Source organism: Silene latifolia, chromosome 10 (genome assembly GCF_048544455.1).
Source record: "Silene latifolia isolate original U9 population chromosome 10, ASM4854445v1, whole genome shotgun sequence".
Lineage (NCBI taxonomy): Eukaryota > Viridiplantae > Streptophyta > Magnoliopsida > Caryophyllales > Caryophyllaceae > Silene > Silene latifolia.
The window spans coordinates 56,865,104-56,875,310 of NC_133535.1; the positions used below are offsets into that span (position 1 = coordinate 56,865,104).

The 10,207-nt window shown below is 35.4% G+C and overlaps 1 long non-coding RNA gene across 4 annotated transcripts; it reads right to left on the bottom strand.

Moving 5' to 3' along the window:
- Positions 1–6,213: 6,213 nt before the first annotated feature.
- On the bottom strand, positions 6,214–8,261 carry LOC141609005 (uncharacterized). Of its 4 annotated transcripts, none has more exons than XR_012527126.1 (5): positions 7,975–8,261; positions 7,690–7,865; positions 7,497–7,596; positions 7,205–7,320; positions 6,214–6,591 (listed from the first exon to the last, which is right to left on the bottom strand). It is a non-coding gene; the product is annotated as an uncharacterized LOC141609005 (long non-coding RNA). The 4 variants fall into 4 exon arrangements; XR_012527125.1 differs by lacking the exon at positions 7,497–7,596 and adding an exon at positions 6,738–6,781 and having other exon boundaries at positions 7,743–7,865; positions 7,975–8,248; XR_012527124.1 differs by lacking the exon at positions 7,497–7,596 and adding an exon at positions 6,734–6,781 and having other exon boundaries at positions 7,743–7,865; positions 7,975–8,248.
- Positions 8,262–10,207: the final 1,946 nt, after the last annotated feature.

Sequence of the window (10,207 nt, forward strand, 5' to 3'; positions counted from 1 at the left end):
GATTTATGAATTTTTAGATTAAAAATGGCTTAAATAGTGACTATTTTAGCATAAATAGCTAAAACGAATTGCATGGCATGAGAAAATTATTTTAGGTTGCATAAATATCCCACTAATCAGATATAAAGTTGTAAAATTGATTGGAATAATTCTTGGATACTTTAGATGTTTTATGAGATAAAACCGATAAAATGCAACTATATTTTCTCAAAATTAATTCGAAAATTTTAACCATGATTTTTGACATTATGAGTTTCATGGAAATATTCCAGAATGTTCAAAAATTTAAAATTCAAATTTTGAAATTATTGTAATTTAATTTGGATTTATTTCATAAATATTATGATTTTAAGGTCAAAAATGAGCATAAAACTTAAATCAAGTTGAATTATTGTCAAAAATTGAGTGATGACTAATTTTTGAGTCCTAAGAGTGTTAGGATAATTAACTTGAGCTTAGATGTGATTTAAGTGTTAATTTGTGATTTTAAAAGGTTACGATCACGCATTTCAATAAAACCGGGTTATATAAACGATATAAATTAAGTAGGGCGATTTGGCACATAATTTGGCATGATAGGTACATATTATATTGCTGCATATTTCAATTGTTGAATGCCTTTTATTTATATAATTTTGAATTATGTAATTTTATCTTAGTATGGCCTTAGTTTTAATCGATATTACCCGTAATGAAAGGGAATATTGATTCCGTTGTAATTTGATGTGATCTCGTATCACTTTTATTTTTACTAGTTTTTCCATTTTACAAATGTATAATAGGAATAGCTTTGTATTTTTATTATTATTTGTAATTATGGAGTATCTTCAAAGACGGTGCCATTCGGAAAGTTGATCCGACAAAGACGGAGTTCTTGGGAGGCGTGCCAATTGAAGATTCAAGGGACCAAAGGAGTTGGTTTCCGAATATGTAATAGATTATTTGATTTTATATTTTTAGGAAGGTCATACTAGGAATTTTATTATTGCTTTGCATTTCTTTTTAATATGTTACATGCATTGCCAAATCGCCACAACAACACATGCATATCATATCGACTCATCGACCGTGTCAATTATAATTATCGTAGTTCACTGCTTTAGTTCACTTAAAACGTGATAGATAATAAATTGACAAGACCTCTCACTTTTAATAATTAAGAATTAGCCTTACCAAATAGTAGAAACCATGAATCCCAATTTCATAAGGAAGTAGATTCGGCTCACCGGGGTACTAAACTTGTTACATTGGGTAAGTGGATAATAAAATGTTATTACATAGAAATTTGGATTGAGCTCAACGGAAGTATTCATGACCGTAGTCGCATGTGTTCCGGGCTAAAGATGAAAATTAGAGTAATTTTTATCGACCGAGAGTTGTAGAAGTAGAATCGATTAAGAGGTTAATCCACCGAGTTATATTAATAAGGAATGACTCGGCTCACCGTACCCGTATTAATATGAATTTGGATCTCGGAATCATTTATGATAGTTGGGTAGAGTTCACTACATAAATGCTCAATAACTTGTTTAAAATGTTTACAAGTATTATCAAAATGATAGATGTTCATTAATTCCTTCACTTCCTATTTTGTAGTCAAAATTGTTTTATCAATCGCAATGGCAACTCACATCACGTTCGCAACCACTAGTTCCAACACGCTCACCAATGTGTCATGGCTCCGATCCTTCGTGGATCGACGTAAGTTAGAAAAGAATGGGTCCAATTTCGCAGATTGGGACGCGCAACTTCGCTTGGCCGCGGAAGGTGACGACAAGCTTCGTTACCTTACCGAGGCATCTCCTACCGAACCTAATGCTACGTCCACCGCCGCCGCTAGGCAAGCCTTGAGGTTTACCAAAACGAGTTGACCGCGATAAAAAATGTGTTGATCTTTGCGATGGAGGCCGAACTCCAAAGAAGTGCTATAAATATTAGCACCGCTCATTAGATCTACATGAAGCTTGTGAACATGTTTGCACGAGTTCCTAGGGTCATACAATATGAGGCGACTTCCGCATTCTTTGATCTTAACATAAAGGAGCGCCAAAAAGTTAGCCCTCATGTGCTCAAGTTGATGGAGCATGTTGAGACCCTGAAAATGCATAAGGTGGAGATTCCCGACGAACTCGTGATTGATCGAATTCTTCATTCCCTCAACAAAATCAAAGCATATGTTCAATTCTGGGTGAATTTTAATATGCAAGATAAGAAGGTTTCCCTTGATCAATTGCACAAAAGGCTTGTGCAAGCGGAAAGGGATATGGGGCTAAGTGTTAGCTCCACCAAAGATGCGCCCATTGTCAATCATAAGAGAAAGGGAACCTTCAAGAAAAGCGGGAAAAAGAGAAAGAAGCGAACTCGCAACAGGAATGTAGGTAAAGCTTGTGAAGCCAGTACCTCCAAGCCCAAGTACAGTGCCTCCACCGGGGACAAGTGCCACTATTGTTGTGGTGTTGGGCATTGGAAGAGAAACTGTTCCAAATACATTGGCGACATCAAAGCTGGAAAGGTTATTTCAGTAGGTATATAACTATCCCTATCTTTTATGTTTCGATCTCAACTTTGGTATGTTGATACAAGTTGTGATGATTACCCTTTTTATTGTAAATAGGGCCTCCTAGCAAGGCAAAGGCAAGGAGAAGCAAGCTTAGAGGATCATGTGGGATGCAAAAGTAGCCGACCGTGGTGATGGATCAATGGAAGCTTGGCTTTAAATTACATTGTCTTTAATTTTATGATGTATTTGAAGTTTTTAGAACTATTTTGATTTCCTTGTGTGACTTGGAAATTGGTTTGTATCCTTTAAACAATTGTTGTGCTTTGGATATTTGTGATTTGGTTTTCAACCCAAGTCACTTATTTTATTATGTCATTTGTTCTAAAAACATCATCATATACTACTTGCATAGTGAAACATTAGATTAACAACTCAAATTGATCAAATAGACGATTATGATGATTGGATTATTATATGTCCATAAGTTTTGAATTTGATTCTCCTTATGTCATTGTTACTAAATGTAACAACTTACTTATGTAAAATCAATTATAAAGTTGTGATGAACTATTGAACTCATAAAGTAGGGATTTATGATACCATACGGACACATTATTCTAAACAGATGGTCAGCCATGAGATACCTAGAATAGAGAGTCTATTAAACAGGTGACATGAATAAGACTCGTATATTACATGAATAAAACTTCCATGTTAGGGAAGGCCTTTTGAAAGCTAATACATTGTCTATATAAACTCCTAATATTCCACCATATATATGTTTATAACTCACAAAACTATCTCTCAATAAGATAGATGTATTTCTGAGAGATAGAGTGGGAGTAGATGGATCGTTACAAACATGTCTGATAGTGTTACTTTGTGAAAGTAATAGAACTATAGAGTAGGAGTATAGTTGAACACTTGAACTATAATCTATAAAGATAGAATAGGATCATAGTTCAGTGGGAGTTTATCACACATATCTTATTGGTTAAAATATTACTTTGTGAAAGTGATGGTATTATGACCTTATTACATACGAGCCGTAGCATTACAATCCGAAAATTGTTACTCAAGAATAGATTTACTTTAAAGCGAGGGTCTCTTTAAAGGTAAATAGAGTTTTAGAGTACTCAAATGCATAAGATTGACATAAAGATGTTGATCAAGATTAATTATGTCTGGAATTGCCGCATTTCATTTTAATGAAGAATGGCAAATAAAAATTCGCTTCTCTAAAATGGAAATTTAGTAAAGGAAGTGTTTGGAACACAAGACCTTAGATAAAGATCTAAGAATCCTAACATCTTATGCGTATCTTTCTTAAGTGATCCTAGAATGGTCATAAGCAAGCATTAAAGAATTATACTTTTCATGTGATAATAGTTTCATTCACGTGATTGAAGAATCATGATTATATATGAAGTTAAGTGGGAGCTAGAATTGTTTCTCCATGTCTTATATGTTGATAACATATTACTTATTGGGAATAATGTACCAATGCTCTCTTCTGTGAAAGAGTGATTGGAGACTAGGAAAGGGATGCAAAATGTTCTAGATTTTGAATCTATGAGAGAGAATATTGGCATAGAGTTGAGAGTCTTATGAAGATAAGATCTTTCATATCTGTTTAACATCAACAAGGTTGAATGGGTTATTCATGTTGATGGAAGTGGAATTACTATAATGGAGTCATAGTCGTTCATTGAACCTATTAAGTTGTTGATTACATGAAAATGATTGCTAACGTTTCCGCCATTAGAACAATCATGTATGCCAACAGACGCACGTGCTGTGATGAACCATATGCTAGGAGCATAATGAGTCAATAACAAGTTATATTCATAAGATGGTCTTGTGAAAGCCTTAAAGAACAATTGAAGACTTGTTCATATGTTTGGATGATAAACTAAGTCACGTGTTAAAGGGTTGCACAAACTTTAGCATCCAAACTTAAAGAGATTTGTTGTAATCCTAGGATGTCTTACTAACTAAGGAGTAAGAGACTAAAAAGGTGTTTTAGTTTTGCGCATTGCAAATACTACAAAAGGAATCTAAGTAAATTGTGATAAAATGGTCAACGTAGGGATTAAGGGTGAATCCCTCTTCAAATGACTTTATCACAAGTTATGCGATAACAGTGGGAGCATCTTTCAAGTTAAAGAGCCCAAGTCTGGTAAAAATACTAGACATATACTTAGATAAATTCATGTTATTAGATATAATGTTGAGAAGAAGAAAATAACAATTGATAAAGTTGGAATATATGGATATAGGGTATATCCACTTGCCGAGTTTTTATTGTGTTTTAACTATTGTTTATAATACACTAAAGATTATAGAATATGAAGTAGTAATAGTGTATTGACTATTCATATGTGATAATTGCATTTATCGTTTTAATTTCATTAAACTCACCCGTTACCTTGTCGTATCCGAATGGGTTGTAGAGACAAATTGAACCTCATTAAAGTGAACTGGATTGACATGGTATTTACCCCTAGTTACTTATACGAGGTGAGGTCTCGAAGTGACTAGAGTGTGATGCGATTGATGGCAAGTTCAAGTGCCATAGAGTCATATGGGATGACTAGTCGATCACATAGGCAGACTGTATGGGACACTCTGTCGGGCAGTGACCGCTTATAGAGTTCTGGTAATTCATAAAGCCTGGTCGTGGCAGAAGCAACTATAGTATTCTTATGAGTCAATTCTTTTGACTAGATACTATTCGCCCAAGTTGGCACAAATTTCTGATTAGCTTTGATTTATACTCTACGACTGTAGTAAATGAGGTCAAATGGGTATATTTTGGGTTATGATGAACTGTGGCTAAACAAAGGGAATAGTGCGATAGGAATTGTCCACCCCTTGTCATGGTTGTTTGAAATCTCAAGGCCACTCGAGGAGTAGTTAACTGGAAATGCGTGGCCACGCTCGGAAGGTACCTATGGTAGATAATTCCGGTCAGACAGTTACTCTCCAGATCGAGGAAACCACTCAAGATATGATCAAGTGTAAGTACGACCTGCAAGACACCTTACACTGAGTGGGAGATTGTAATAGGACAAGAGAATTGGTGACGCACACTTGTCTCGGACAAGTGAGAGATTGTTGAAAAATGTGTCCTCAACAATAGTGCGATCACATGATTTAATATCATAATTAAATCTCATATTAAGAATACGTGAGTGATGATTTATTATATAATCAACTGATCGTCATTACACTAATGGAAAAAGCCTCTATTGCGTCAGTTTTAAAGGGCTTTTTGCGTCGGTTTTGGACTGACGTATATCGAGGGGTCGTATTTGCTATGCGTCATTTGTGGAACTGACGCAAAAAGTTCACCATTTGCGTCAGTTGTGCTTTAAAAACTACACAAAAAAAAAACCATTTGCGTCTGTTGTGTTTAAAAAACTGACGTAATTGTATGTACAACCGACGCAAATGCTTAGCATTTGCATGAGTTCTTTATAGAGAACCGATGCATTTTCTTTAGTTTTTGCGTCATTTGTTATAACTGATGCAATTGATATTTTTTTAGGGCCAATTGAATTTCTCATTTGCATCATTTCTTTCAAAACCGACGCAATTTATTAATGTTTTTTTTATATGAAAATTTGTTGCTGAAATTATATAGAACTCACAATCCGAATACCAAAACTTAAAATCCTGCAACAATAAATCCAACCAACCACTAATACATCTCATGTAAACAACATTACATCTCATTCAACTCAACAATGTTCCAAATACAATCCAATGTATAAATAATCTAACAAACGTCTTTGTTACTAAGCTAATCTATACTAAATGTTCTCTAAACATCTAGTAAACTTACATAAAACTATAAATCAATACAAATTCGATGCCACAAACCTAACACAACTCAAAGTCTCAATCGGACATACTCATGTCAATAGTGCTCGATCGGAGTGGTAGAAGAATACATAGATCACCTGACAACCCTCTCTTGCCTTGACCCTATCTAGGAATATCCAATCTACCCGATAGCCAACTCCTCATTGATTAATGCACTGTTGGTTCTGGTATGCACTCGCGGTTCAATGCTGAGGTTGGAGAACCTGCATATAAATCACAAAAATAGTCATTGAGTATGCACCTTTTTGATAAATGAGATAGAGGACCTTCCTAAAAAGTGAATAGAGTGACTAATGACCACTAGGTGGAAGTGTGAAATGGGACAAGTTGACAAAGATAACAAACCTACTTAGGATTCAGCAAAAGGAACATTCAAGCACCCTTGTTCACATCCTAAGATCAAATTATGTGAGTAGCAAGGTCATGAGTGTTATAAAAGATGAAATAGTTACACATTTTTAGTTAGTGATTTGGAGGGAAAAGGAGGGATCTTAATACCGTTTTCCGGATAACATATTAAGTTGGAGGGAGTCGTTTTTCCTCTTACAAGCCAATTCAAAGTTGTTTGTAACATAGTAAAAATTGACGGGAAAACACCCTTTTTCCCTCCCTCATCCCATACTCATACCGACCCTCCATGGCTTTATCCCCCCTCTTATTATCCTATCCAAACAATGCAACAAGACAACCTCATCAAGTCTTGTTTATATCAGAAGGTTGAAATTTATCGAGCTAATCCAATTGAGCAATGCAACTAAGAATGAAGGTAGAATAAATAATGAGATAGCCCCACCAAAGAGTTATTCGAAAGAGTACCTGAGCAGATCTAATAAGCAGTTAGTAAGTCCAGCTTCTGAGTGGCGTAGAACATCCCGGTCTTTTCTGAAACTTAGAGTCCAGGATCCATAATGATGGATTTCATTCTTCGAGATCTAACAATTCGACAAGCAACCACACTAAGTAATTGTTGCGATCATTCATTATCTTAGTAACAAAAAAATACACCAGCATCCTCCAAAAGGTTAGACCGAACAAAAGAAAGAACCAAGTTTTTAGAAGATAAAGACGAAAACCTCTAATTATTAATGAAAGTCATTCAAGACATAACTGAGCTAATAAGCTGGTACAAATATGAGTGGAGCAATGACAAAGTAGATTAATGATAACAACCAAGGACACCCCTTCTGTCCCCATCTGGTAAAACAAATCTGTTCAGAGCAAAGAACTGGTCACCCAAAAAGTAAAGAAGTCTGTCTTAGAAGCAAAGTGAAAACTAGTCAAGAGTAGACATAAAAGTTTACCTAGGACAATATTCCATTTGAATATACAGATAAGGTGATTCAAGCTTGTTTACCTGCCCAATATCTAACGAGGTACCAGCTGTACCACCCTCGTAGGTGAAGCTTAGGATAGCGCCGGTCTATGAACCCCAGGAGCTGTCTCCCAAATGTCCTGCAACTCTGATTTCAATCCATGCCTAAAAGTTTAAGAAGGCAAGAAAAGCAATTAAATCATTAAACTAATACTGAACACAAAAATGAGCTAACCCAACACTGCTATAGTTAAATGAATCGTGTATTCACAACCTTGTGATAATAACGCATTTAAAAAGGAAACGACATCATACTAAAAGTGACAGTGTGAGGGTTAACATGCCAACAATAATTTCACATCATTAATGAAGGAGATTAGAATAAAGCTTTGTAACACAACTGGCAGTCTGCCAGAATCCCTAAACACTCTGCACTAAAAATTAGCCTTTTCCTTGACTCTGCACATACTTTGACATTATTAACAACCATCCGTATTCAAGAACAAATGGTAGAACTTGAAGAAAGAGAAGCATAACCGCATAAGTAGGTACACTAGACTATAATAATAGTGAACTGCAAACCAAAAGAGCATATAAAGTATAGAATACACTTCATCAGATTATTGACGGTTAACATTAATACATTCAAGCAAAAATATACAGATAGAAATAGACTTTTTTCTTAGATATTGAAGACTTTTTTTCTTAGATATTGAAGGCCATGTCCTTGTATGTCTCATTGCCATGTGCCCTAAGCAGCACCTTAGATAACATTAGAATTTGATATACTAAATCAGTGAATTGAACAAGGCTATCCTCCACGGGCAAATTCATGACTCACTCAAAAAACGAGTGATGAACAAAACTGTAAAATTTCTCTCTTCAGAATCTCATAATCATAAATGACCTATTTCCAGCACCAATATAAATACAGACAGAATCTCAACTTTAATTTATGTCAAAATGTAAAAGACAAGTGAATCAGACTTACTAAAAACCCATTCCATACTAATAGGCGATTCAGGAATTCAAAACTGACGGAGCGATTCATATTAGGACTTCCATATACGAACTCTCAATTAGCCATGCCATTTGTCCTAGTGTCCTTTGGGGAAAGAAAGGATTACAGAAATCAATAATTTCAAGAAGCACAATCATTTGGGTTCAACATTATGAAAACACAAATTTAAATGTTGTAGGAAAGAAGTTATACCTGTTCTGAGTCTCCCCATCAACGAAAAGCAGAGAAGGATTGTAGGCGTATCCAAATATACTGACCACTCATTGTAGCAATGCAGTGCCATATCTTTTGAGCAACTGTTAGCCCAGACCCTCCAAGCCCGTTCCTACTGCAGGTAGTCGGATAAAGTGACAAGTAAGATCTAAGACATGAGAAAACTAAAATTTCAAAAACATATTATTAAAGAACAAAAATAATAAGGGTTCTTTTGGTCATCTATTAGTTTATCATATAGACAAAAATGTGAATACTCTTAGCTGGACTTGTGTACAAACACAAAGAAAATAACATTTTGCCTACGATACCTGCAAATCAAATAGGAATACTTCACCTTCATTTACACAAATATGAGTAAGAACAAATCAAATAGGAACACCACCATAATGCAATGAATTGATAAACACACAAACTAATTTGAGTATTCAGTTAGACTGAAAGCTCCGTTGTTATTTATTTACCGAAAAAGATTTGATTATGTTGTATGAAGCAAGATGCAGCTAGCTACTAGCTCTAAAGCACACATGCATAAGCGTCTATTTGACAATCCAACAATAATAACTCAAAGACAAATTCAGAGATTTACATAAATCTGAAACTTGCTTACTGGAGTATTTTTTTACAATGTTAATGGTGGTTATCGAGACGAAGTGTGCTTAGTATACATAATAAATTAGTATTCTGAAACAACAAAAAAGCCATTCAAATAATGAACTAGATGCAACAACACCGTACAATATAAGACGGAATATAAACAAAAATGAAACAGCAAACTTCACAACCCTATTCATACACTCCATTACATTATCGATTTTACTATGCCCTGAACACCCCGTTACTATGCTTTGACTTCAAACTACAAGGCGATTCAAGATGATAAAACGATTTATAAATACGATAAAGAGGAACAACTATCAACGAATTGATAAACATGCAAATAAATTTACATTCAAACAATAAACATAACAAACAACAATAATCATACTTGAAATAGGGAAGCACGGTGTTGGTGGTGGTGGCCTGGTGCGACGGCTTGAGCGGCAACATAAGGAGGGCAGCACGGTGGTGGTCGTCTGACGGTAGAATGAGGGAGCAACATTAAGGTTTGGTGAATAGGGAAGGGTTTCGTGTTCAACAGTAGGGGTATGGTCGTGCGACGGCTCCAATGGTGGTGGTGGTGCGACAACAGCAGTAGGGCGCGGTGATGGTGGTCGTGGTGGGACGATCAAGCTAGGGTTTGGTGATTAACGATTGAAGAACAAGGGAAGAG